This window comes from Oryctolagus cuniculus, chromosome 6 (assembly GCF_964237555.1).
Source record: "Oryctolagus cuniculus chromosome 6, mOryCun1.1, whole genome shotgun sequence".
Taxonomy (NCBI): Eukaryota; Metazoa; Chordata; class Mammalia; order Lagomorpha; family Leporidae; genus Oryctolagus; species Oryctolagus cuniculus.
The window spans coordinates 113748969-113772132 of NC_091437.1; positions in this window are offsets into that span (position 1 = coordinate 113748969).

The window sequence follows — 23164 nt, forward strand, 5'->3', positions numbered from 1 at the left end:
TTCTGTTTTTGAACATACAACTTCATTTTATTTTCTAACATATTAATTGTATTATTTAAAAATTTTTCTGCATCATCCTAGAATTTATAAATCTATATTTTCAATTATTCTAAGTCCACTCTGAAATAGCATACTACTTCATTGTGTAAAACAGGTAAGTTAGAATATCCTTTGTTGGGAAAAATGAGTCAATCAGACTCCTTCACTGTCATGGCAATCTTTAGGCCTGGAAGTTGAGACTTTTTTTTCAAAGTCAGAGGGCCTTGGAAGCTGATACATTCTCTCCTTGACTGCCTGCAGTTCTCTGTAAAGATATGTAAGAATTTGCGGGCAGGGCTGGGAGTGGATCTCTTTGCTGCCTCTTGCCTGCCACTCTAAACATAGAATGGATTTCCTGGATATCCTTCCCTGGGTATCCAGTGTGTCACAAGACTCCAGAATTTTCATCAGCCTGTCTGAATCTGGACCTAACATCCCTGCTGCCCTTCTGAAGTGTGGGATTTAGGGTCGGTCAATCACAACTGTTACCTTGTCTGCTTTGGTGCCCTCACCGGGAGTGGGGCTGAGGTGGATGACTTGCCCACTAACATAGAGAAGGCATTGCATGCCCTTGGAGAAACATTAGGTAACAAGGACACCTGGGGGACAGCCAGAGCTGTGGGGAGGTCTTTTAAAATACCAGCTAGATTGTAGGTATAGACCCAAGAACAGGGCTGTGGCTCGCCCTGGAGAAGGTGGGAGAAGATCAAAGTGTGAAGGCACATGTCATTGCATCCTGGAACATGGGGTTGGTAACTCTGAGCTATACCTAAATCCAGAAATAACTCAGCAGTTGCAGTAGTTGAATCCTCCAGTGACAAGGAAAATAGTGAGCCTCCATTGCTGCTCAAGGCCCATCCAGTGGCCACTCAGAAGATAAAAACCCAGCAACCAAGTGTTTCTCAGGGTTAACCAGAATTCCCCTGCTCCCAGGTGGGATAACATTCAGACCACGCACTCAGGTAGAACTAGTGGATCTGGGGGCCAAGTTCACACAAAATGCCTCTGAGTCTACTACTGCTTGGCTGCTCTGATGATAGGGTGTAGGGGTGAACTGGATTTTTGCTCTCAGGGTTGGAAGTGGAAAAATTGGCATCTCTGACCATATACCTAGCTTTGTGGAAGCAGTCTTAAACCACTCGTGTGGTAGAAAATCACTCTTTTTTAGATTGGATTATGGTAGAGGCTTGTATGGTGTGACCCATTGCTGGGGATTTACCTGGGAGGCAGATGTATGCTGAGTTAGTTCAAGTGTTGTGGGAGCTGGGCATGTGCAATGGCATCCATAATGTTGGGTCTCAGGGGCCAGATGAGGAAATGTCCACTGTAAAGATGTGGAGTCTTGTGTTACAGGCTGCTCCCTCTGCCCTGTTTGGCCCTTTGGTAGCAATATTGGCCCAGTATGTGAAACAGTCTATCAATGTAATTACCCTTACTATTGTTGGTTTGGGAGATAGCACACATTGTGAAATGGGTGTGTGTCATGACCCGGGAGAAGAAAGAGGGAAAGGATAAATTAAGTTCATCTAAGGCCAGATGTAGGATGATCTCCTGGTAGCAGAGACAGATAGGGAAAAACTTGATGAGCACACTAATAAGATATTGATAGACTTATGGCAACAATTGAATCAGAATAACAGTTCTAGCCATTTAAGAAGTCCTATTTGAGTAAAGCATACAAGCAGGCACCAGGGATTCAAGTAATCTGGTTATAGAATTTTTTTATAACACTGAGTAACCTGAAATGAATGCTAACTGGGCATTTACATTTGATTAGGGAAAGGGCCAAGGTACCCATTTAGCAGGGACAGATGGTGACCAGAGACCACATGGTGAAGTTAGTATCTATTGGTCCTCTTCTAATATACAGAGAGTTTTGGCACTGTTTGACATAGAAACTGAATATATATTACTATATGGCAGTCCTGGGAAATTTCAAAGATTTCCAGTGGCCATAGATGGCAATGGAGTACAGTCTATCCAGTTAAAAGCAACAAACCTGCACTTGCCAATAGGATGTCTACCACCTCAGGAACATACTGTGTATGTTATCTCCCATATCTTAGTACATACTGGGTATTGATATTCTACAGGGTCTATGGCTAAAAATTGTAGTTTGGGATTCTGTCCTTGAGTGTGTGTGTGATTAAAGTTGTATTAGAGAGCATGCTACTCAAACACCATTGCAACTAGCCACACCAAGGAGGGTGACAAATATTAAATAGAATTGATTGTCAGGGGCTCATGAAGAAACTATTGGAATAATCCAGGAACTGGACAAGGTGGGCACTTTTAAGACCACATATAACTAATTTAATTATACAATATGGACTATAAAAAGTCAATGGGACATGACTGATGATGGTGGATTATCAAGAGCTTAAGGAATTTGTTCCTTCCCAGTATTAAGTGGTTCCATCAGTGAGCGTTATCATGTTCTGCTTCAATCATGAACTTGGAATTTATTATACATTAGATCTAGATAATGATTTCTTCTTTATTGATATATCTCCCAAGAATCAAGATCAGTTTGCCTTTCTTTGGGATGGCCAGAAATGGACCTTCATTGGTCTTCTGCAAGACTACCTACGCAGCCTCAATTTGTGTCATCGTTTGACAGTGATGGATTTAGTATGATGGTCTAATCACTTCTGGATTTGAAAGCAGTTCTACCCACTTTGCTGAAGCCTCTAAAGCTAGTTAGCTGGGAGGTCAATGAGTCCAAATGTAGAGACCAGGACTCTTTGTCAAGTGCTTGGCAATTATGGTCAGGAAAGATAAAAGTCATCCCCGAGGCGGTCATAAATGAAATTATTTCCCATAATAACAACTGTAAAGCAGTTATGATAAGTTGTATGATTATTAGGATATGGGAGTGTGTTTACCCCAGAGCTGGCAAAAATGCTGAGGCCCTTGTACCATTTGGTAAAGAAGGACATCAGGTGAGAAAGGGAGCAGAAAGAACAAGTGGCCTTCCCAACAGCTAAGCAGAATGTGTAACTCAGTAAGGCCTTCAGCATGTTTGATCCTACCTTCAGTGTGAGCTTGATGTAAATGTCACTGCAAAAGGGTTTGGCAGAGGCATGCAAGATTAAGGCAGTCTACTGGTTTCCCAGGTGTGGGAAGGAGCAGGCATTCGGTACTCTTTAACTGAGAAACAACTTGCAGAAGTGTATGCCACCTTGATGGCTACTGAAAGCACACCAGGCCACACTCATCATTTTGTGCTGTCTTACCCTATTGTTGGTTGGATAAGAAACTGGACAATGAAACCATGTAGTAGGACAGCACAGATGCCCACACTGACAACGTGGAGCGGCGCCTACACACAACAACATAGAGTTTTAAATGCAAGCCTGTTCTGGGCTAAAATAAAAGGGATGTGGGGGCCTGTAACCTATTTGATTGACTACACTCCCTGAGGTTCCATGTACCATAGAAAGAGTACTTAATCCATACCAGATTGAGATCCTACCCATCCCTGTCAAAGACCTGGTATATGGACAGACCCAGCAGAGGACAGCCCATGCTACAGTAGCCTACAGACTGTCCTCTTCAATATCCCTACAAGTGGAAGAATATTCAGTGAAAGTTATGCCCTTCTGAGTCTGGTATAAGAGGCTAGGGCAAATGTTTTTGCCAGCTGCTGAATAATTTCAAGATAAATCTCTTGCTTGTATCCTATTTGATGGTCAGGATTTGCCCTTGTTGTGTTAGAAAAGGCACAGTGGAGTATTTTAATAAGAACTTAGCTTAGCTTCAGTGAAGCCATAACACCAGTCCTTAGTGGCAAATAGGATAAACAGTTGCAAAAACCCCAAAGTACGCTAACTGCTGAGTTTGCTGCATAGGTTTTACACTTTGCTTTTTTGGTAATCAATGCTCCAAACTCTATCTGTAATCAGTAACCACAGGGCACTTGTTTGTACCAGTTCCCAGTATCATTCTGAACAAATGTGCTCTCCTGGATATTGCACTCATCACAAGTCCCCCTTCCTAAATCCCATCTCCTAACCCCAGCCCAGACCTCCCTCTTCCCTGCTCCTATCTTCCCAGGAACAAGTCTGGGTCCCCACTTCTGTATTAGCCCTCCCTATCTCAGACATCATATCAGATTAGATTGTAACTCAGAGCTATCTCAACCAGTGAGAAATAGGCAGAAGGTATGTGCCTTTGTGTGCCTGGGTAAAAATAAATGAATGCCTGAAAATTCTGTCCTGCTACACAAGTTGGTCACTACTGTTGAGACTGGGTTTCTATAAAGCCTTGCTTCCTGCTTCCTTCAGGTTTCTAATTCCATCGTTTGGTGGGTAAGTGGTCTTAAGTGGGTTCATGTCTCACAGTTGGTATCACTAAATTCGTTGTCTTATCTCCCTTATTCTGGTGACTGCAAACACACTGGTGAACTGGGTAGAAAACTTTGGCATGGTACCCAACCTGTGGCTGGTTGGTTGTGCACTGAGCTGATTATCAGCTTCACAACTTGACTGCCTAGGTAATTAAGCACAGCTACTGATTAAAACTAAACTTGGTTGGAAGGATGGAGCTCTGATCCACAATGGAACAACACCTGGACCAATGTGAAAATTCTAGTTTTGGAACAGGATAAAAAACCCAGCCAGAGTTGGGATAGTCTTGGAAAAATGTATAGGGGGTCAAAGTGTATAGAACAATAAGAGAAGAGATCTCAAGTAGGATGGGCTCCAGCATCTTTATGCATAACTGCATTGAAAAATGGCTGAAGACATCAAGTGGGGAAGAAAGAATCCCCAAATCACAGTGATTTTGTACCCTTGTACTTTATGGGCTTGTGGATCCAATGGATGGCTTTTCTTGCCTTATGGCTAGGTGGGATGTTGCACGTGGGGCTAACCCTATCTACCATACTTTCACAGTTTCCTCCCAAGCCTTTAAGGCCCCCGACGCCATGTAAACCATATAGCATGGTGGTATTATCTATTTGCTCTGTTCTCCCTGAATATGGCTATCATAGTCACTCAAACTGAAGTTACTGTGTTGGCTCTACATACAGCTCAGGCCATTAACATGAGTAACAATGCATGAGAAGTATACCAAATGAGAAAAAAACTGTTTTACTGAATCATATAACATTGGACATCCTTAGAGCAGCACAAGGTGGTTTATGTGCCATACTAAAAAACTGAGTGGTGTGTTTGTGTGTGTATCAGATACCCATCATAATGTAACACAATTCATTGAAACTGTAAAGCAGGAAACATTGCACATCTAGAAGTTGACTGTGGATTCCCTCCATGACTGGTGAGTATCCTAATGGAAGGGTGGCAGACAGCCCTGTGATTATATTTGGTGTTGTGTGCTGCCTCACAGTTTCTTGCGGTAACTTACAGTGTTGTGGAATTTTGATACAATGTTCCACAATCCTCACAGACTCCATGCACAATGGACCCTACTGGAAGATAACATATGTACAGATTTGGAGGTGAGGAAGACCAAAGACGTAGAGTGTTGTGTAAATTGAGTCAATCGGGCCGGCGCCGCGGCTCACTAGGCTAATCCTCCGCCTAGCGGCGCCGGCACACCAGGTTCTAGTCCCGGTTGGGGCGCCGGATTCTGTCCCGGTTGCCCCTCTTCCAGGCCAGCTCTCTGCTGTGGCCCGGGAGTGCAGTGGAGGATGGCCCAGGTGCTTGGGCCCTGCACCCCATGGGAGACCAGGAAAAGCACCTGGTTCCTGGCTCCTGCCATCGGATCAGCGCGGTGTGCCGGCCGCAGCGCGCCGGCCGCGGCGGCCATTGGAGGGTGAACCAACGGCAAAGGAAGACCTTTCTCTCTGTCTCTCTCTCTCACTGTCCACTCTGCCTGTCAAAAAATAAAAAAAATAAAAATAAAAAAAATTGAGTCAATCATTCTTTCTTGCTGTCACAACAAGTCCCAGATGCTGATATATTTTTTGCTAGACAGGAGGTTCAAAGACAGATATGTTCCTGCAAAGTTGGTGACCCAGGAAGCTGACACAGTCTCTGCTACGTAACTCCCTTGCTACCTGCTACTGTTGTCTATAAGCATATGTATGAAACTGAGGGGCTGCCATGGTTGCATAGCAGGTAAAACTGCCACCTGCATCTCCAGCATCCCATATGGGCACCAGTTCATGTGTTAAGGCAAATAAGCCTTCAGTGTGAGATTTGGTGAATGTAACTACAATTTAGGCTGTGTTTAGTGTCTGCTACAGATATGTTACAATTCTTCAAGAGTCCTTCTTTTTAAATGGCCTCATCCTTGGTTTTCTCTAAGAATTTCTTCTTACATTCATACTCTAATGGCATGGTATAGAGGTGCAGGATGTAGGGAAGAGAAAAAGGTTCTTTATTTCTATGATTAAATATCAGTTCCTTAGTTAGTCAACATCCCTGGGCTCTGACTTCACAGGGTCTCTAGGTTTTTTTCCCTCCTTAGATGAAATGGTATATAAAAGGAACTACAATGGATACTGGCTCTTACACACACAGCATATGGCTCTGATTAATCTTTTCCCTTGGGTATCTGCCTCTATTATTGAGAATGTTTTGGAAGTATTTTAAGTTGGTTATTATTTTCTCACTTGGAAGAAGCAAGATGATTTTTTATGACTGTTAAAAACCTGGTGGATTCCCTAGATATAAATCCTGCAAAAGTGTGTATGTTGGGAGTGGGTACTAGAATGTGGGCTCCATGACTTTCTCATTTGCACTAAACTCCATATTCAGATTACAGTTCTTAAATTGCCATCTAATACTAGTTTATAGCTCCAATATCTTCTCTCTCTCTTTTTTTTTTTTTTTTTTTGGACAGGGAGAGTTAGACAGTGAGAGAGAGAGTGAGAGACAGAGACAGAGACAGAGAGAAAGGTCTTCCTTTTTCTGTTGGTTCACCCGCCAAGTGACCACTACGGCCGGCACGCTGCACCAATCAGGTGCTTCCTCCTGGTCTCCCATGCAGGTGCAGGGCCCAAGCACTTGGGCCATCTTCCACTGCCTTCCCAGGCCACAGTAGAGAGCTGGCCTGGAAGAGGAGCAACCGGGACAGAATCCGGCGCCCCAACCGGGACTAGAACCTGCGGTGCCGGCGCCGCAGGCGGAGGATTAGCCTGGTGAGCAGCGGCGACGGCCCCATTATCTTCTTATCAAAGCAAGTTCATCTCTGTATTTCACATCTGTTCTTCAGGTTTCAGTTTGCTAAGACACCTCAATTTTCTGGTGGGTCCATGGAAACCCATCAGTTTCACTACAAGATTGTTTCCATGGAGTGAAACTTCCAATTTGTTTATGTGTCTGAGCTAAAGGCAGAAGTACTAGATTCTTTTTAATAGTGTACCATAAAAGCAATTGGCAAAGTTCTCATGAAAGTTATGCTATGTTAAAAAATATGTCTCCTTTGTTAACAAAGAGGGACTATATATTTAGAGTAAATTTAAAACTACTTATGAGTAGAAGAGGATAAAGGAAGTACAAAGGGTATATTCCTAGAAATTGTTTCATTATTACAACTTAGAAGTAAAGGAGCATACTGTACATAAATGTGATTATAAGTAGCAATAAAAGTGACATTTATTTCTTGCAAATTATCAAAAAAATCACATAAAATCTCAAGTAGAATGAAATATACTACGCAGTTTTCCACTATCCACTACAATAAGTTTGATAAACAGAAATACCAAAAAAAAAATAATAAATATCTAGCCAGACAAGTAAATAATTTCCATTACAGCAAAAGCACCCTTAAAATAGTTATAATGGAACAGAAAAATAAAGGAAATAAAACAAAACAATATAAGAGAGCTATATCATATAAAAAGGGCAAACTTATTTATAAATAATTTTCCCATTATGCTTAAGAATGCCAAGAAAAACACCCAAAATAAGAACATTAAAGCTGGTAAGTATCACTATCCTTCAAATAATTCAAATATTTATTCAAGTTGAATTTTTTTAAATGTCTACTTAATTTTTTACCAAACCATCAAAGAAAGTCTTTTCTAAAACCTATATGAGAAACACACAGCCAGGATCATATTGAATGGGAAAAAGTTGGAAGCATTTCCACTAATATCTGGAACTGGACAAGGATGCACCCTTTCACGATTGCTATTCGATACAGTTCTAGAAGTTTTAGCCAGAGCCATTAGGCAAGAAAAAATAAATTACAGGGAAAAAATTGAAATCAAGTCAAATTATCCCTGTCTGTAGGTACCATGATCCCATATACAGGAAAATAAAATGACTTCCCTAAAAGAATATTGGAATTCATAAGCGAGTTTGATAAAGTTGTGGGGAATAAAATCAACACGAAAATCAATAGCCTTCATATACACAAAGCCATGGCTGAGAAAAACTTGTAAGATCAGTCCCATTCACAATAGCTACAAAAATTTTAAAACTTTTGGAATAAATTTAACCAAGGAAGTGAAATAACTCTACAATGAAGATCACAAAACATTATAAAAATAAAAGAATACACAAATAATGGAAGAAATGTCCATCTTCATGGATTAGAAGAAATAATATCATCAAAATGTCCATACTACTGGAAGCAATTTACTGATACAATGTGATCCCAATCAAAATATCAAAGACATTCTTCATAGATCTAGAAAAAATATGTAAAATATCATGGAAACACAACAGACTCCAAATAGCTAAAGTAACCTTAATAAAAAAAAGTTAAGGCATACAATACCAGACGTCAAAGCATGCTACAAGGCATTTACAATCAGAACATCCCAGTATAGGCACAAAAATAGACACGTAGACTAATGGGATGGAGTAGAAACCCCAGAAATTAATTCATGCATCTACAACTAATTAATCTTTGACAAAGGAGCTGAAATCAAGGACAGCTACAAGAAAGAGGAAAACATTGAGGAAATTCTGCCAGACTTTGGCATAGGGAAAGACTTTTTGGAAAAGGCCCCAGTAACATGGGTAAAAAAAAAAAAAAAAAAAAAAAAAAAAGCAAATATAGACAAATGAGGTAACATCAAGCTAAGAAGCTTCTGACTGGAAAGGAAATAATCAACAAAGTGTTATAACCAATAGAATGGTAGAAAATGTTTGCAAACTTTACAACTGACAAAGGATTAATAACCAGTATATAAAGATTTAAGAAACTCAACAACAAGAAAACAAACAATCCAGTGAAGAAATGGGAAAAAGACATAAACAGGTATTTTTGAAAGGATATGGCCAACAGACACATGAAAAAATGCACAGGCTAAATAGCTGTCAGGGCAATACAAGTAAAAACCATGATGAGGTATCACCTCACCCAAGTTAGAATGGCTCTTATACAGAAATCATTAAACAGTAAATGTTTGTGAACATGCAGGGGAAAAGTAACCTAATCCACTTTTGGTAGGAATGCATTCTAGTACAACCATTACTGAAGATGGAGATATCTCAGAAATTTGAAAATAGATCTACCATATGACCCAACCACCCCACTGCTGGGAATTTACCCAAATGAAAAGAAATTGGAACATGAAAGTTATCCATACCTCCAGCTTTATTTGCAGGTCAATTCACAAATGTGGTATGTATACATGACTGAAAACTACTCAGCTGTAAAAAAAGAAAATGAAATCTGTTATTTTGTAACAAAACGGATGCAACTGGAAACCATCATGCTCAGTGAAATAAACCAGTCCCAAAAAGGCAAATATTATGTTTTTCCTGATTTGTGGTAATTTTTATAAACAGCATAAATGTAATGTATGTGAATGAATTGATGTTTTGAGATTCGAGTATTCTTTACAGCCCTTGTCTATATTCTTGAGGAGCAATGGTGTTCTACCTACTACTTTTTGAATTCTTTATTTGGTTGAGTGTTAAGCTTATGACTATAAAATAACTGAAAGCATGTTATTGTAAAAATTAAAAGAAAAATATAAAAGAACGAAGAAGAAAGTGTGGTAGTGATGGCTGGTGTGAGGATAGGGTATGGAGTATCATTATGGTCTTAAATCTGAACCATCAGATGAAAGACCTCTCTCTCTGCCTCTCCTTCTCTCTCTGTGTAACTCTTTCAAATAAATAAATAAACAAATCTTTTAAAAAATTGACTATATTTTTCACCAAAGAAAACAATGGGTGATGTAATGGAATTTGTTATTTCTTGAGTTTTTGACAATTATGAATTAAAAGTAAAAATCAGTAACAAACTTCTGGGAAAAGTGAGAAATTAAATAATTTATATTGAACAAAAATCACACAATATATAATTGTAAGTTATTTATAGAATAATGAATATCATCATTTTATGAGAAGTAGCAATAGCCAAATTTACCAGAAAATCCACCATGTCATTTTTAGAAATAACAAACTAAAATGTTTTGAGTTGTCATCTCGAGAATTTAGAAAAGTCTCAGAAAAATCTACTTACATTGAAAAAATTAGGGAATTATTTTAACTAACAAATGAACAATTAAATAGACTCAACCTGCTTTTCACTAGAACATGCTATTATTTGAAAATGTTGAGCTTGAAAATTTGAAAGAAACATCCAAACTTGAGAGAAAAAGGCAGAATATTTTTATAAGATCACCTGAATTTCAGCTGAATTTCAAAATGTTTTCTCAAGAATGGAGATGTACTTGCAAATTAGTTGCCATTGTTTTTGCAATTTGGAATTGTGAAGAAGAATAGAGAAGAGCTTTTGGGGGCTAAGGTTATACAGAAGTGATTTGGGAAGAAACAGCTTGACAAGAACAACAACTGGCTGCAGGTGGAAGTTCTTAGTTCTTCAATATCAAATATATCACTCATGAACCTATTGTTCCAGACCTTAGAGTGCCATTGCCCCCTCCAAACCCTGGGTCCTGGGATCCATGCATCTGTGTAATCCTACTTCTATTGAGTATGGAAGGAAACCATAAATTGTTTGTAACTATTATTATATGTTAAATGTGACAACATGACCTTCTAATGATTACTTTTCTATATATAAGACATCATCTCTCTAACAGACTTATTTTAGATGGTCCCCTTGCTGGCATAAAAGAGTAAGTGACAGCACTGTGAAAGCACAAAAGGCAAGAAACAGCAGATAGTCTACAGGAGCTGAGGGTGACTTCAAGCTGACAGCTAGAAAGAAAGCATCATTTTCAGTCCTTCAGTCACATGGAAATGAACGCTGTCAATTTGGGTAGGCTTGGAAGAGACTCTTCTGGGTTCAGTCTTCCACATTAGAACACAGTTCAGCAAACACTTCCCTTGCAGCCCTACAAGGATGTCAATGGTAGATACAGTCAAGCTGTGCATGGACTCCTGGCCCAGAGAAGTTATGAGATAATACATGTATTTTGTTTTAAGTCACCATACTTGTTATAAGTTGCTTTCCAAGATAAATAAATATAACAAGTTAATATTTAAGCAGAAAACAGACTTGAAAACTATAAAGATGATGAAGCCATATTGGTGATAATGCCTGAAAGATTTTTTCAAGCAAAACAATAATAAAAGAGAACATGAAATAGAATGGTTTTAACTTCAAAGATATAAACATTAAGAACTTCCTTTATCAAAACATATATTTATGAAATAGCAAACTTTACATACATATATGCAATGCACATGATGAAGAACATATATTCCAATGAACAATAAATACAAATTAAACATAGAATTGGATAAATGATTCCATAAATTAATTCACCAAAATTCTAATAAAAAAATATAAATAAACTTAGAAAATAAGAATGGAAGTAAAGATGATCATTATAAGGTATACTTTTCTGGAGACTGGTGCTGTGGGATAGTGACCAAAGCCATCACTTGGGGCTCTAGCATCACATATGAGTGCCAGTTCATGCCCCCGCTGCTCTACTTCCAATCCAGCTCCCTGCTCATGTGCTGGGAACAGCAGCAGAAGATGGTTGAAGCATTTTGCCTTTACCACCCATGTGAGAGACCCAGAAGAATCTCCTGGCTTTTGGCTTTGGATCAGCCCAGCTCTGGACACTGTGGCCATTGGGGGAGTGAACCAGTGGATGGAAAATTCTCTCTCTCTCTCTCTCTTTCTCTCCCCCTCCCCACTCCCTCCCTCTTTTTCTAACTTTGCTCTTCAAATAAATAAATAAATCTTGAAAAAATAATTTTCTACATATCGAATTATTGAAGAAATGCTCCTCTTTAATTTTTAAAATAATTACTTTATTTGAGAGGCAGAGAGAGAAAGGGAGATAGATAGAGACAGAGACAGAGAATGGAGAAAGAGTTCTCGCCTGTTAGTTCACTACCTAAACCCACAATGACTGGGGTTAGGCCCTGCTGAAGCTAAGGGCCAGGAACAGAACCCACGTTCCCATACGGGTGGCACCGACTCAATTACTTGAGCCAACAACTGCTGCCTCCCAGCTCTGCATTAGTGGAAAGCTGGAATCAGGAGCCCAAGCCAGGAATTGAACTCAGGCCCTCTGGTGTAGAACATGGGCACATTAACTACTAGGCTAAATGATCTTGCTACCATTCAGTTTTCTGAAATGGTTAAATTGGCACAATTTTATATAAATGCATATAACATATGTATAATGAGCCTTACAGTATGTTATAGCATGTCCCTCAACAAGAAATTTTTCTGAAGTTTTATTTCAGGAAATAATCTGGAATTTGCTTATTTAAAATGAATAAAATCATATGCTTATTCAGTATCCAAGCCATAAAGGAAGTGTTATCATATGACCAAATATCCATTCAAGAAGTTGGTTTTAAAGTTTATTTACAGGTGTTATGGAATCAACCCAGATGCCTATCAACTGAAGAACAGATAAAGAAATTATGGGATAGGTACACAATGGGAAACTACATAGAAGTAAAAAAAAAAAAAAAAAAAAAAAAAGGAAAAAATGAAATCCTGTCATTTGCAACAAAATGAATGCAACTGGAAACCATTATAATAAGTGAAATAAGCAAGAGCCAAAGAGACAAATACCATATGTTCTCCTTGATCTAACTAACAGAGTACCTAAAAGGAAATGTATAGAAATTGACACTTTAAGATGTGATGACTTAGAGGAGTCCTTGTCTTGACTGTTGAACAGTTTTTTTCATAGTTTTTGTTAAACTCTGTACTTAGAGTAGGGTTAATCTTATGAGGGATAGGCTGGGTCATATGGTAGCTCTATATTCAGATTTCTGAGATATCTCCATACTCTCTTTCACAGTGGCTGTACCAGTTTAGATTCCCACCAACAGATTAAGGTACCTTTTCCCTCACATTCTCACAAGCATTTTTTTGTTTGTGGATCTGTACGAAAGCCATTCTAACTGGGGAGAGGTGAAACCTCACTGTGGTTTTCATTTGCATTTCCCTGATGGCTAGTGCTCTTTACTGTTTTTTCATGTGAATCTATGCAATTTGGATTTCCTCTTTTGAAAAATGACTGTTCAAGTCCCTTACCCATTTCATAACTGGATTTTTTGCTTTCTTGTGGTTGAGTTTCTTGAGATCTTTCTAGATTCTGGATTTTAATCCATTATTAGTTGCAGAGTTTGCAAATAATTTCTCCCATTGTGTCAGTTGTCTATTCACTTTACTAAGTGTTTCCTTTGCAATACAGAAGCTTCTCAATTTAATGCAATCCCATTTGCCAGTTTTGGCTTTGATTGCCTGTGCCTCTGTTGTCTTTGTCAAGAACTCTTTGCCTATGCCAATGTCTTGAAGGATATCCCCAATGTTTTCCATAATTTGATGGCATTATGTTGTAGACTTTGGTCTTTGATCCATTTTGAGTGGATTTTCATATAAGCTTTATGGTAGAGGGCTTGGTTATTACTTCTGCATACAGAGATCCAGTTTTCCCAGCAGCATTTGTTGACGAAACTATCTTTGCTCCAGGAATTGCTTTTAGCACCTCTGTCAAAGATAAGTTGATTGCAGATGTGTGGATTGATTTCTAGAGTTACTGTTCTTTTCAATTGGTCTAGCCACCTGTTTTGAATATAAGTGCCCAGTAGTATATCTTGAAGTCTGGTATTGTAAAGTGTCTGGCTTTATTGTTGTTATATAAATTGCTTTTACTATTTGGGATCTCCTGTGTTTCCATATGAGTTTTGACATTATTTTTCTATATCTGAGAAGAATGTCTTTAATATTTTGATTGGTATAGCATTGAATCTGTAAATTACTCTCGGTAGTATGGACATTTTGATATTACTGATTCTTCCAATCCATGAACATGTAGGACTTTTCTATTTTTAATGTCTTCTTCTATTTCTTTTTTAATGTTTTATAATTTTCATTGTAGAAACCTTTGACACATTTGGTTCAATTTATTCCAAGGCATTTAATTTGTTTGGCAGCTTTTTGAATGTGATTTATCTTAGAAGAACATTCTCAGCCATGGCATTGTCTGTGATAAAAAAAGATTATTGATTTTTGTGTGTTAATTTTATATCCTGCAACTTTACCAATCCCTTCTATGAGTTCCAAAAATCTCTTATGGAGTCTTTTGGATGCACTATGTATAGAAACATGTCATCTGTAACTAGGGATAATTTGACTTGCTCCTTCCCAATTTGTCTCCCTTTGATTTCTTTTTCTTAGGCAATGGCTCTGGCTAAAACTTCCAGGACTACATTGAATAGCAACAGTGAAAGTGAGCATTGCTGCTTTCAGATCTTAATGGGAATGCTTTTAAGTTTTCCTCATTCAATAGGATGTTGGATGCAGGTTTGTCATAATTTGCCTTGATTGTGTTGTGGAATGTTCCTTCTGGACCTGATTTGCTTAAGGTTTTCCTCATGAAATGATGCTGTATTTCATCAATGCTTTCTCTGCATTTGTTGAAATAATCATATGGTTTTCATTCTTCAGTTTGTTAATGTAATGTTTCAGATTGATTGATTTGCCAATGATGGACAATCCCTACATACCCGAGATAAATCCCAGTTGGTCAGGGTGAATGTATTTCTGATGTGTTGTTGGATTCTATTGGCCAGTATTTTGTTGAGGATTATTGCTTCTATGTTCATCAGGGAAATAGATCTGTAGCTCTCTTTTACTGTTGTATCTTTTGCTCTTTTTTATTTTTTTAAAGATTTTATTTATTTATTTGACAGGTAGAGTTACAGACAGTGAGAGGGAGAGACAGAGAGAAAGGTATTCCTTCTTTTGATTCATTCCCCAAATGGCCGCAATGGCTGGAGCTGAGCTGATCTGAAGCCAGGAGCCAGATGCTTTGTCCTCATCTCCCATGTAAATGCAGGGGCCCAAGGACTTGGGCCATCTTCTGCTGCTTTCCCAGGGCATAGCAGAGAGCTGGATTGGAAGAGGAGCAGCCGGGACTAGAATCAGCGTCCATATGGAATGCCGGCGCCACAGGCAGAGGATTAACCTACTATGCCACAATGGTGGCCACTCTTTTGCTGTTTTAGAAATTAAAGAGATAGACCTGGCTTCATAGAAGGAGTTTGGGAGGATTCCCTCCCTTTCAATTGTTTTGAATAACTTGAAAAGTATTGGAGTTAGTTCTTCTTTACATGTCCGATAGAATTCAGCAGTGAAGCTGTCCGGTTCTAGGCTTTGCTTTTTGGGAGGGTATTTATTACTGATTCAGTCTCCATCCTGGCTGTTGATTTGTTTATGTTTTCTATGGTAATAGTGATAAGAATCTTCTCAAGCCTAAATACTTTTTTTTTTTTTTTTTTTTTTTTTTTTTTTGACAGGCAGAGTGGACAGTGAGAGAGAGAGACAGAGAGAGAAAGGTCTTCCTTTGCCGTTGGTTCACCCTCCAATGGCCGCCGCTGCAGCCGGCGCACCGCGCTGATCCTGGCAGGAGCCAGGAGCCAGGTGCTTTTCCTGGTCTCCCATGGGGTGCAGGGCCCAAGCACCTGGGCCATCCTCCACTGCACTCCCTGGCCATAGCAGAGAGCTGGCCTGGAAGAGGGGCAACCGGGACAGAATCCGGCGCCCCAACCGGGACTAGAACCCGGTGTGCCGGCGCCGCAAGGTGGAGGATTAGCCTATTGAGCCACGGTGCCGGCCAAGCCTAAATACTTTTTTTAAGTTCATGATATATTAATTCATACTCTTTATTTAATATTATATGCTATTTAATAACAGAATTGATATCAATAAATCTTTCTAATAACCATGTTCATCATAGAAAATTGATGAAAGGCTTAGAAAGGAACATTTTAAGAATGAGGTATCAAATATATCCATTATTAAGTGGCAGTATCTTTTCTTTACATTTTTCTCTATATACTTTTGTATTTTTTTAAAAAAAATATTTAACTCAAATATCTCAAAATAATAATTAAATACAAATTTTTGAGTGATGCAGATGCATATTAACAATAAAAATTGATCTTTTTTGGGCCTGTGCCATGGCTCACTTGGCTAATCCTCTGCCTGCGGCTCCGGCACCCCATGTTCTAGTCCTGGTTGGGGCGCCGAGTACTAGTCCTGGTTGCTCCTCTTCCAGTCCAGCTCTCTGCTGTGGCCCGGGAGGGCAGTGGAGGATGACCCAAGTCCTTGGGCCCTGAACCTGCATGGGAGACCAGGAAGAAGCACTTGACTCCTGGCTTTGGATCCGTGGGGTGCGCTGGATGCAGCTTCAATGGCAGTGTCCATTGAAGGGTGAACCAACGGCAAAAGAAGACTTTTCTCTCTGTCTCTCTCTCACTGTCCACTCTACCTGTCAAAAAATAAATTGATCTTTGTTATTACTCTCAATATTACAAAGGAATTTGATTTTTTTTTGTATCTGGAGATGAAGAAGGAACAGAGGCTCTGAAATTATTGGAGTATATTCCAAACCAGGACAATACATGGGGATTATCAAATGTAATAGACATAGAGATAAAATTAAAAAGTCAAAGAGAAGATCCTGGGGGAAATTAACATAAAAGAACTCAACAAAAGGGGTGAAAGCTTCCTTGATCATGGAGACATTATGACCTTGAAATATGAGAAACATCTAGAAATGGTTTCCAAATAATACAGATACATGTAATTGATGTCAAAGCCTCAACAGTTATAAATACTGTAGAGAAAGCAACCAACATTATCACTAATACTACTAATAATAGGGACCATAAAGTATTTGTTGAGCTTAGAAAGTAGGTTCTCATAATTAACTTTACCAAGAAAATTTTTAATATAGTGGGATTCAGGGATTGTGGTAGAGTAAACTATAAGTGAGTAAAAAAGTGGACAGAATGGAATTGATGTGAAATAGAAAACAGGACTTAGAGAAGGTATTTTTGATGGATGACACTAGCATTGGTGTATGAATGTATATTTTTAATCAGTCCATAATGAACTCAGGAATTTGTGTATATATATATATATATACACATATATAATCATTATCCTAATTAAACCAACAAGACTAAACACAGGAACAGAAAAAATTGTTGGAAAATTTCTATTTTTCTATATATATCCATTACATATTTAAAATTGACTAATATATTAGAAGCCTTTGAATATTTTCTCAGTAGGAATATTCAATCAATTATTTTTAGGCTGATGGGCTAATGATGAATATTTCACTTAAAGTAATCACTAGCAAAGCACATATCAACATCTTTAATAGAATCTATTTTGAGTGGAGGAAAACATTCTTTATTCATTTACAATTGCTGTATAAGCTGTCCTTTCCTTTTTGACAATAACAAAAAGAACTTTGTGAAAACCTATGATTATAGAAGTTTTTTAAGGACAAATCATGGCTGATAATTTTTGTCTATTAGTGTCTTTTCATCTTGGTAGTTATCAGGTATTTAATACTTTGAACATTTTCAAATAATCATTAATTTGTCCCCTTTTCAATTCAGCTAAATCCTGTTAGGTATTTTGTTTAAAAAGCCTGCAAAAGCAGCAGGAGAAGTCTTTATAGAACTCTTAGGTAGTGATAATATTTCAGGAATATTCAGGACAGAAGAATACATTTGTTCTAAATGTTGTTGAAAGTTTAGTGCATATTCCCTTTGATGCAGTTTGGGACAATTTTAAAGGGTTTGTGGAATATTGCTAAATCCTCTTAGAATATTGTTCGCCAAAAATAACCTATGTTTATGAAAACTATAAATTTACTATTGGAAATATTTTTAATGAGAGGCTTTGATAGCTATCAGTGGGCTTTGTGCTTGACAAAAGTGAGGAAATAAAATTGGTTACTACAAACACCAAGGCAATGCATTCAACGGAAAGTTCAGAAATAAAGAGCAAAAACATTAGAATATTTGGGGTATTATTGATAGCAAGTAGGGATCCATACAGTATGGTAGAACGGCTCACAGTCTGGAAGCATGTTAATTTGCATCACTGCTAAAAAGCACAGAGTCTGAGTCCTTGTGAAGCATGCTTTTACTTTGTTTACTTCATTTTTTTATCCTTGTACACTGTTAAGACTCAAGCCCTTAGGTATCAAGATAAATAACCCCCTGCCAAGCACAAATAATATCAATAAACCTGTTATTTGCATTGTTTTTCAGAATTTTAAATTTTGGAATGCAGTTTTTTTCTTGTGAACTCTATTCTGTCTTTAAAATGATTGACAAACATATATTCCATTTGGGATTTCTAAGTTTCTCTAAAAGGCTATTAGGTTTTGTTACAGCCATAATGCTGTAACCAGAAACTAGCAAATATTTTCTAAAGACAATAAAGGTACTTTTTAAAATCGCTTAAGTGTGCTGTATTATAGTATTCAAATTTGTCATTATTTTGATTCTTTATTTTTAATAATTACCCAGTGTTCCAAATTTTAGCAATTATGAAAAGGTTATGATGAACATCTCTTGATGCTGCAATCCCTATTAAGAAATTTCCTTATGCAATCTGAGACGAACAAGTAACTGGTCTGGAAAGATACTTTCTCCACATGGAAATATAGTCAATTGGCCAAGCATTACTATTGTTCTTGAGGGGATTGTGCTTGGATCTGTATGCCATTTTCCAGCACACAATTACACAGCACAATGACAAAGTAGAACTTATAATGTAACTGCATGTTATTTTTTTAAAAAAAATCTTCTCTATTGATAGATATGTGCTCATCTATTTTACTTACAGAAAAATATAATTTTTCTTTATCGCTGCCCTAAGTATACTTTTTGAATTCCCAAGTTTAGATAAGAGGCTGAATTTATATTTATTCTCTATGAGCACAACTGTAAATAAAAATATAGATTCCAAATGCCATGGCTGAGAAAGAACTTTTAAGATCAGTCCTATTCATAATAGCTTTAAAAAGTATTGATTACCTTGGAACAAATTTAACCACAAATGTCAATTATCTCCATGATGAAAATTACAAAATAATAAAGAAAGAAATAAAAGAAGACATTGAAAAATAGAAAAATATCCCTTGTACATGGGTTGGAAGAACCAATATCATCATATTACCAAAGGAACTTACTTAATGTGATCTCAATCAACATGCCAATGACATTCTTAGCAGATCTCGAAAAAACGATGCTGAAACTAATATGGAAACACAGTAGACCCTAAATAACGAAAGCAATCATAAATAACAAAAACAAAGCTGGAGGCACCCAAATACCAGATTTCAAGAGATACTACAGGACCTATGCAAAAGAGCCTGGTTCTGGTACAAAAAAGACATGTCCAACAATGGAACAGAATAGAAGCTCCAGAAATAAATATACACATCTACAACCAACTTATCTTGGACAAAGGAGATAAAATCAATCCCCAGAGCAAGGACAGTCTCTTCAACAAATGCTGCTGGGAAAACTGGATCTCTGCATGCTGAAGTATGAACCAAGACCCCTACCTTACACCTTACTCAAAAAAATCAACTCTAAAGGGATCAAAGACTTAAATATACAACTCAATACTATCAAATTAGTAATTTGAATATTTGGCAAATTCTGCAAGACATTGACATATGCAAAGACTTCTTGCATGAGATCCCAGAAGACAGGCAATCAAAGCCCAATTTAACAAATGGAATTGCATCAAATAGAAATTTTTTGCACTGCAAAGAAACACTCTGAAAGTCAAGTGGCAACTGATAGAATGGGAAAAATTTTTGCAAACTATATAACTTATAAAGAGTTAACAACCAGAATCTATAAAGAATTCAATTCAACAACAAAAAACCAACAATACAGTTAAGAAATGGGCATAGGACCTGAACAGGCATTTTTCAAGAGAGGAAATTCAAATGGCCATCAGACACTTGTAATAAATGCTCAGGATCACTAAGCATCAGGGAAATGCAAATAAAAACCACAATGAAATTTCACCTCACTCCAGTTAAAATGACTTTCATAGAAAAATCAACAAACAACAAATGTGGGTGAGGATATAAAGAAAAAGGTACTTAAATCCACTGTTGGTAGCAGTGTATACTGGTGCAGCCACTGTGGAAGACAGTATGGTGATACCTCAAAAATCTTAATATAGACCTACAATCTGATCCAGTCATCCCACTCCTAGGAATTTTCCCAATCCAAAAGAAATCAGCATATGAAAGAGTTGTCTATACCTCCATGTACAGCATAATTCACAATAGCTAATAAATGGAATCAACCCAGATGTCCATCAACTATTGACTGGATAAATAAATTATGATACACACACACACACACATTATGGAGTACTATTCAGCTATAAAAATGAAATCCTGTCTTTTGCAATAAGATGCATGCAACTAGAAATTATTAGACTTAGTGAAATAAACCAGTCACAAAAAGACAGATATCGTCTGTTGTCCCTGATCTCAGATAACTAGTAGAGTACCTAAAATGTAATGTATTGGAATGAAATGGACCTTTTTTGAGATTTGATGATTGTATATAAACCTTGTCTCTTCCAATGAAGAACAGTGTTTTTTTCTTCATAGTATTTGTTGAATTATTTTAAGTAGTGTAAGGTTAACTTTATGATCATTAAATAAACTGAAAATAGATCTTTGTAAAAATTATAGTGAGAAAGGAAGAGGGAGTAGGATGAAGGGTTGGAGCATGGGCGGGAGGGACTGTAGGGTGGGAAGTATGACTGTTCCTGAATATGTATATATGAAATACATGGAGATTATATAACTTAAAATTTAAAAAAATCAAAATTTGAAAGATAAAGAAGGAATTTGGAAACAGCAATATAAAAGTGATTCTTTACATGCAAGGGAAACTTCATATGTTATCAGTGAATTACTCACCAGAAGCCTGGCAGGACAGGAGAGAGTGGGATAATAAAATCAAAATGCTAGAAGAAAATAACTGCCAATAAAGAATAATATACTAGGAAATTTTCCTTAAGAAATGAATGAAACTTAAATATTCGTCCAGAAAAACAAAGCTGAGGGAGTTCATCACAGCCTGACTCACTTTGCAAGAAATGTTAAAAGGATTTTTTAAAGTTGAAATGAGGGGACTCTAATTAGCAATTTGAAAATATATGGAAGTAAAATCCTAGCTCTTACCCATACATGGAACAACAATGAAATTGTACATGTAATTCGCCACTTTGCTACACTAACATTGTTCCAGGGGTACTTATGATGTACTTTTGAATTTTCTATACATGCAATAATGACATTTGCTAGCAGTTTTATGTCTTCCTTCCCAATATGTATGCATTTTGTATCCTTTCTTTGTGTTACTGCACTGTCTAGTAATTCCACCATAATATTGAAAAGTAGTGGTGAGAAAAAGACACTTCCCCCTTTCTCCAACTTAAGGGAAAACTGTCCAATTTCACTATTAAAGCTGGTTTTGGTAGATATTCTTTATCTAGATGAGGAATTTCTCTTCTGTTCCTTGTTTGCTCAGTTTTTTTATGCCAAATATCTTCTACAAAAGTTGATGTAATCATTTAACATTTTTGCAGTTTGTGTAGTGTGTCCAATTTATTGATTTTTTTAAATGCTGACAGCCTTGCTTACGTGGGATAAATACCACTTGCTTGTACTACATAAAATTGTTGGATTTTACCTATTATTATTTTGCTTTCTATTTTTATTTTGCATCTTTGTTCATGTGAAATGTTTTTCTATAGTTTTCCTTTCTTAGAAATTTAACAAGTTTTTTATTAAGGTAATGCTGATTTCACCAATTGAGTTATAAATTATTATCTACACTTCAGATCTCAAGAGGAAATGGTAGAGAGTTGTCCTTTTTTGTACTTGGAATGTATGGTAGAATTCAACTATGAGTTACCCTTGCCTGATATTTTCATTCCTTTTTTTTTTGGTGGTGGTGGGAAGAAGTATGCATCTTTGATTCAATTCTTTTAAAGGAAATGGGCCTTGACTGATTATATTTTTTTTGTGTAAGTATTGGCATTTTGTGTTTCAAGCAATTGTTCTGTTCATTTAAGTTATCAAATTTTTGTGCATAGTGATTTTAGTAGCCCCTTATTATCCTTAAGTTTCCATGGAACATTAATGTTCATTTCCAATGATAGCCACTCTTTGATTTCTGATACTGTTAATTTCTGTCTTTTTTCTTAATGAGCATGGAGAGAGGTTTATGAATTTGTTATTTCACTGAAGTATCTTTTGGTTTTGCTGATTTTCATTTATTATTTTCCTATTTTTCAATATTATTCATTTATACTTCAATTTTCATTTCTTTTCTTTTTCATGCTTCAATTGTTCTTCTTGCTACAGTTTCTTAAAATTTATTATCTGGGAACATTCTTCATGTGTTTTGTGAACATTCACAGTTTCAGGTGTATTTTGTTGTCCAGACTGTGGTCCATCCATGGAAGCTTGATCTTGTTGGACAAAGAATTCTGTAAATATTATAAGACCAAGGTAATTGATAAGGCTATTAAAGCCAAATTTATGCTTCTGGTTTTTTGCATTTTTGAACAGCCAATTAATGGAAGATTGATGTTCCCAAATATAATAGTGGAACTTTCTCCTTGAAATTTTGTCAATTTTTAAAAAATATTTATTTATTTGAAAGTTAGGGTGTCTGGGTAGAGCAGGAGTGGGGAGAGACAGAGAGAGCACATGCGCGCGTGCAAGAGAGAGAGAGAAAGAGAGAGAGAAACAGAAAGAGAGAGAGATCTTCCATTAACTGTTTCACACTTGAAATGGCTGCAATACCTGGAGCTGGGCAGGCTTAAGCCAGGAATTCCATCCGGGTCAACCATGCAGCAGAAAGACAGAGAGATGGATTGAGAGGGG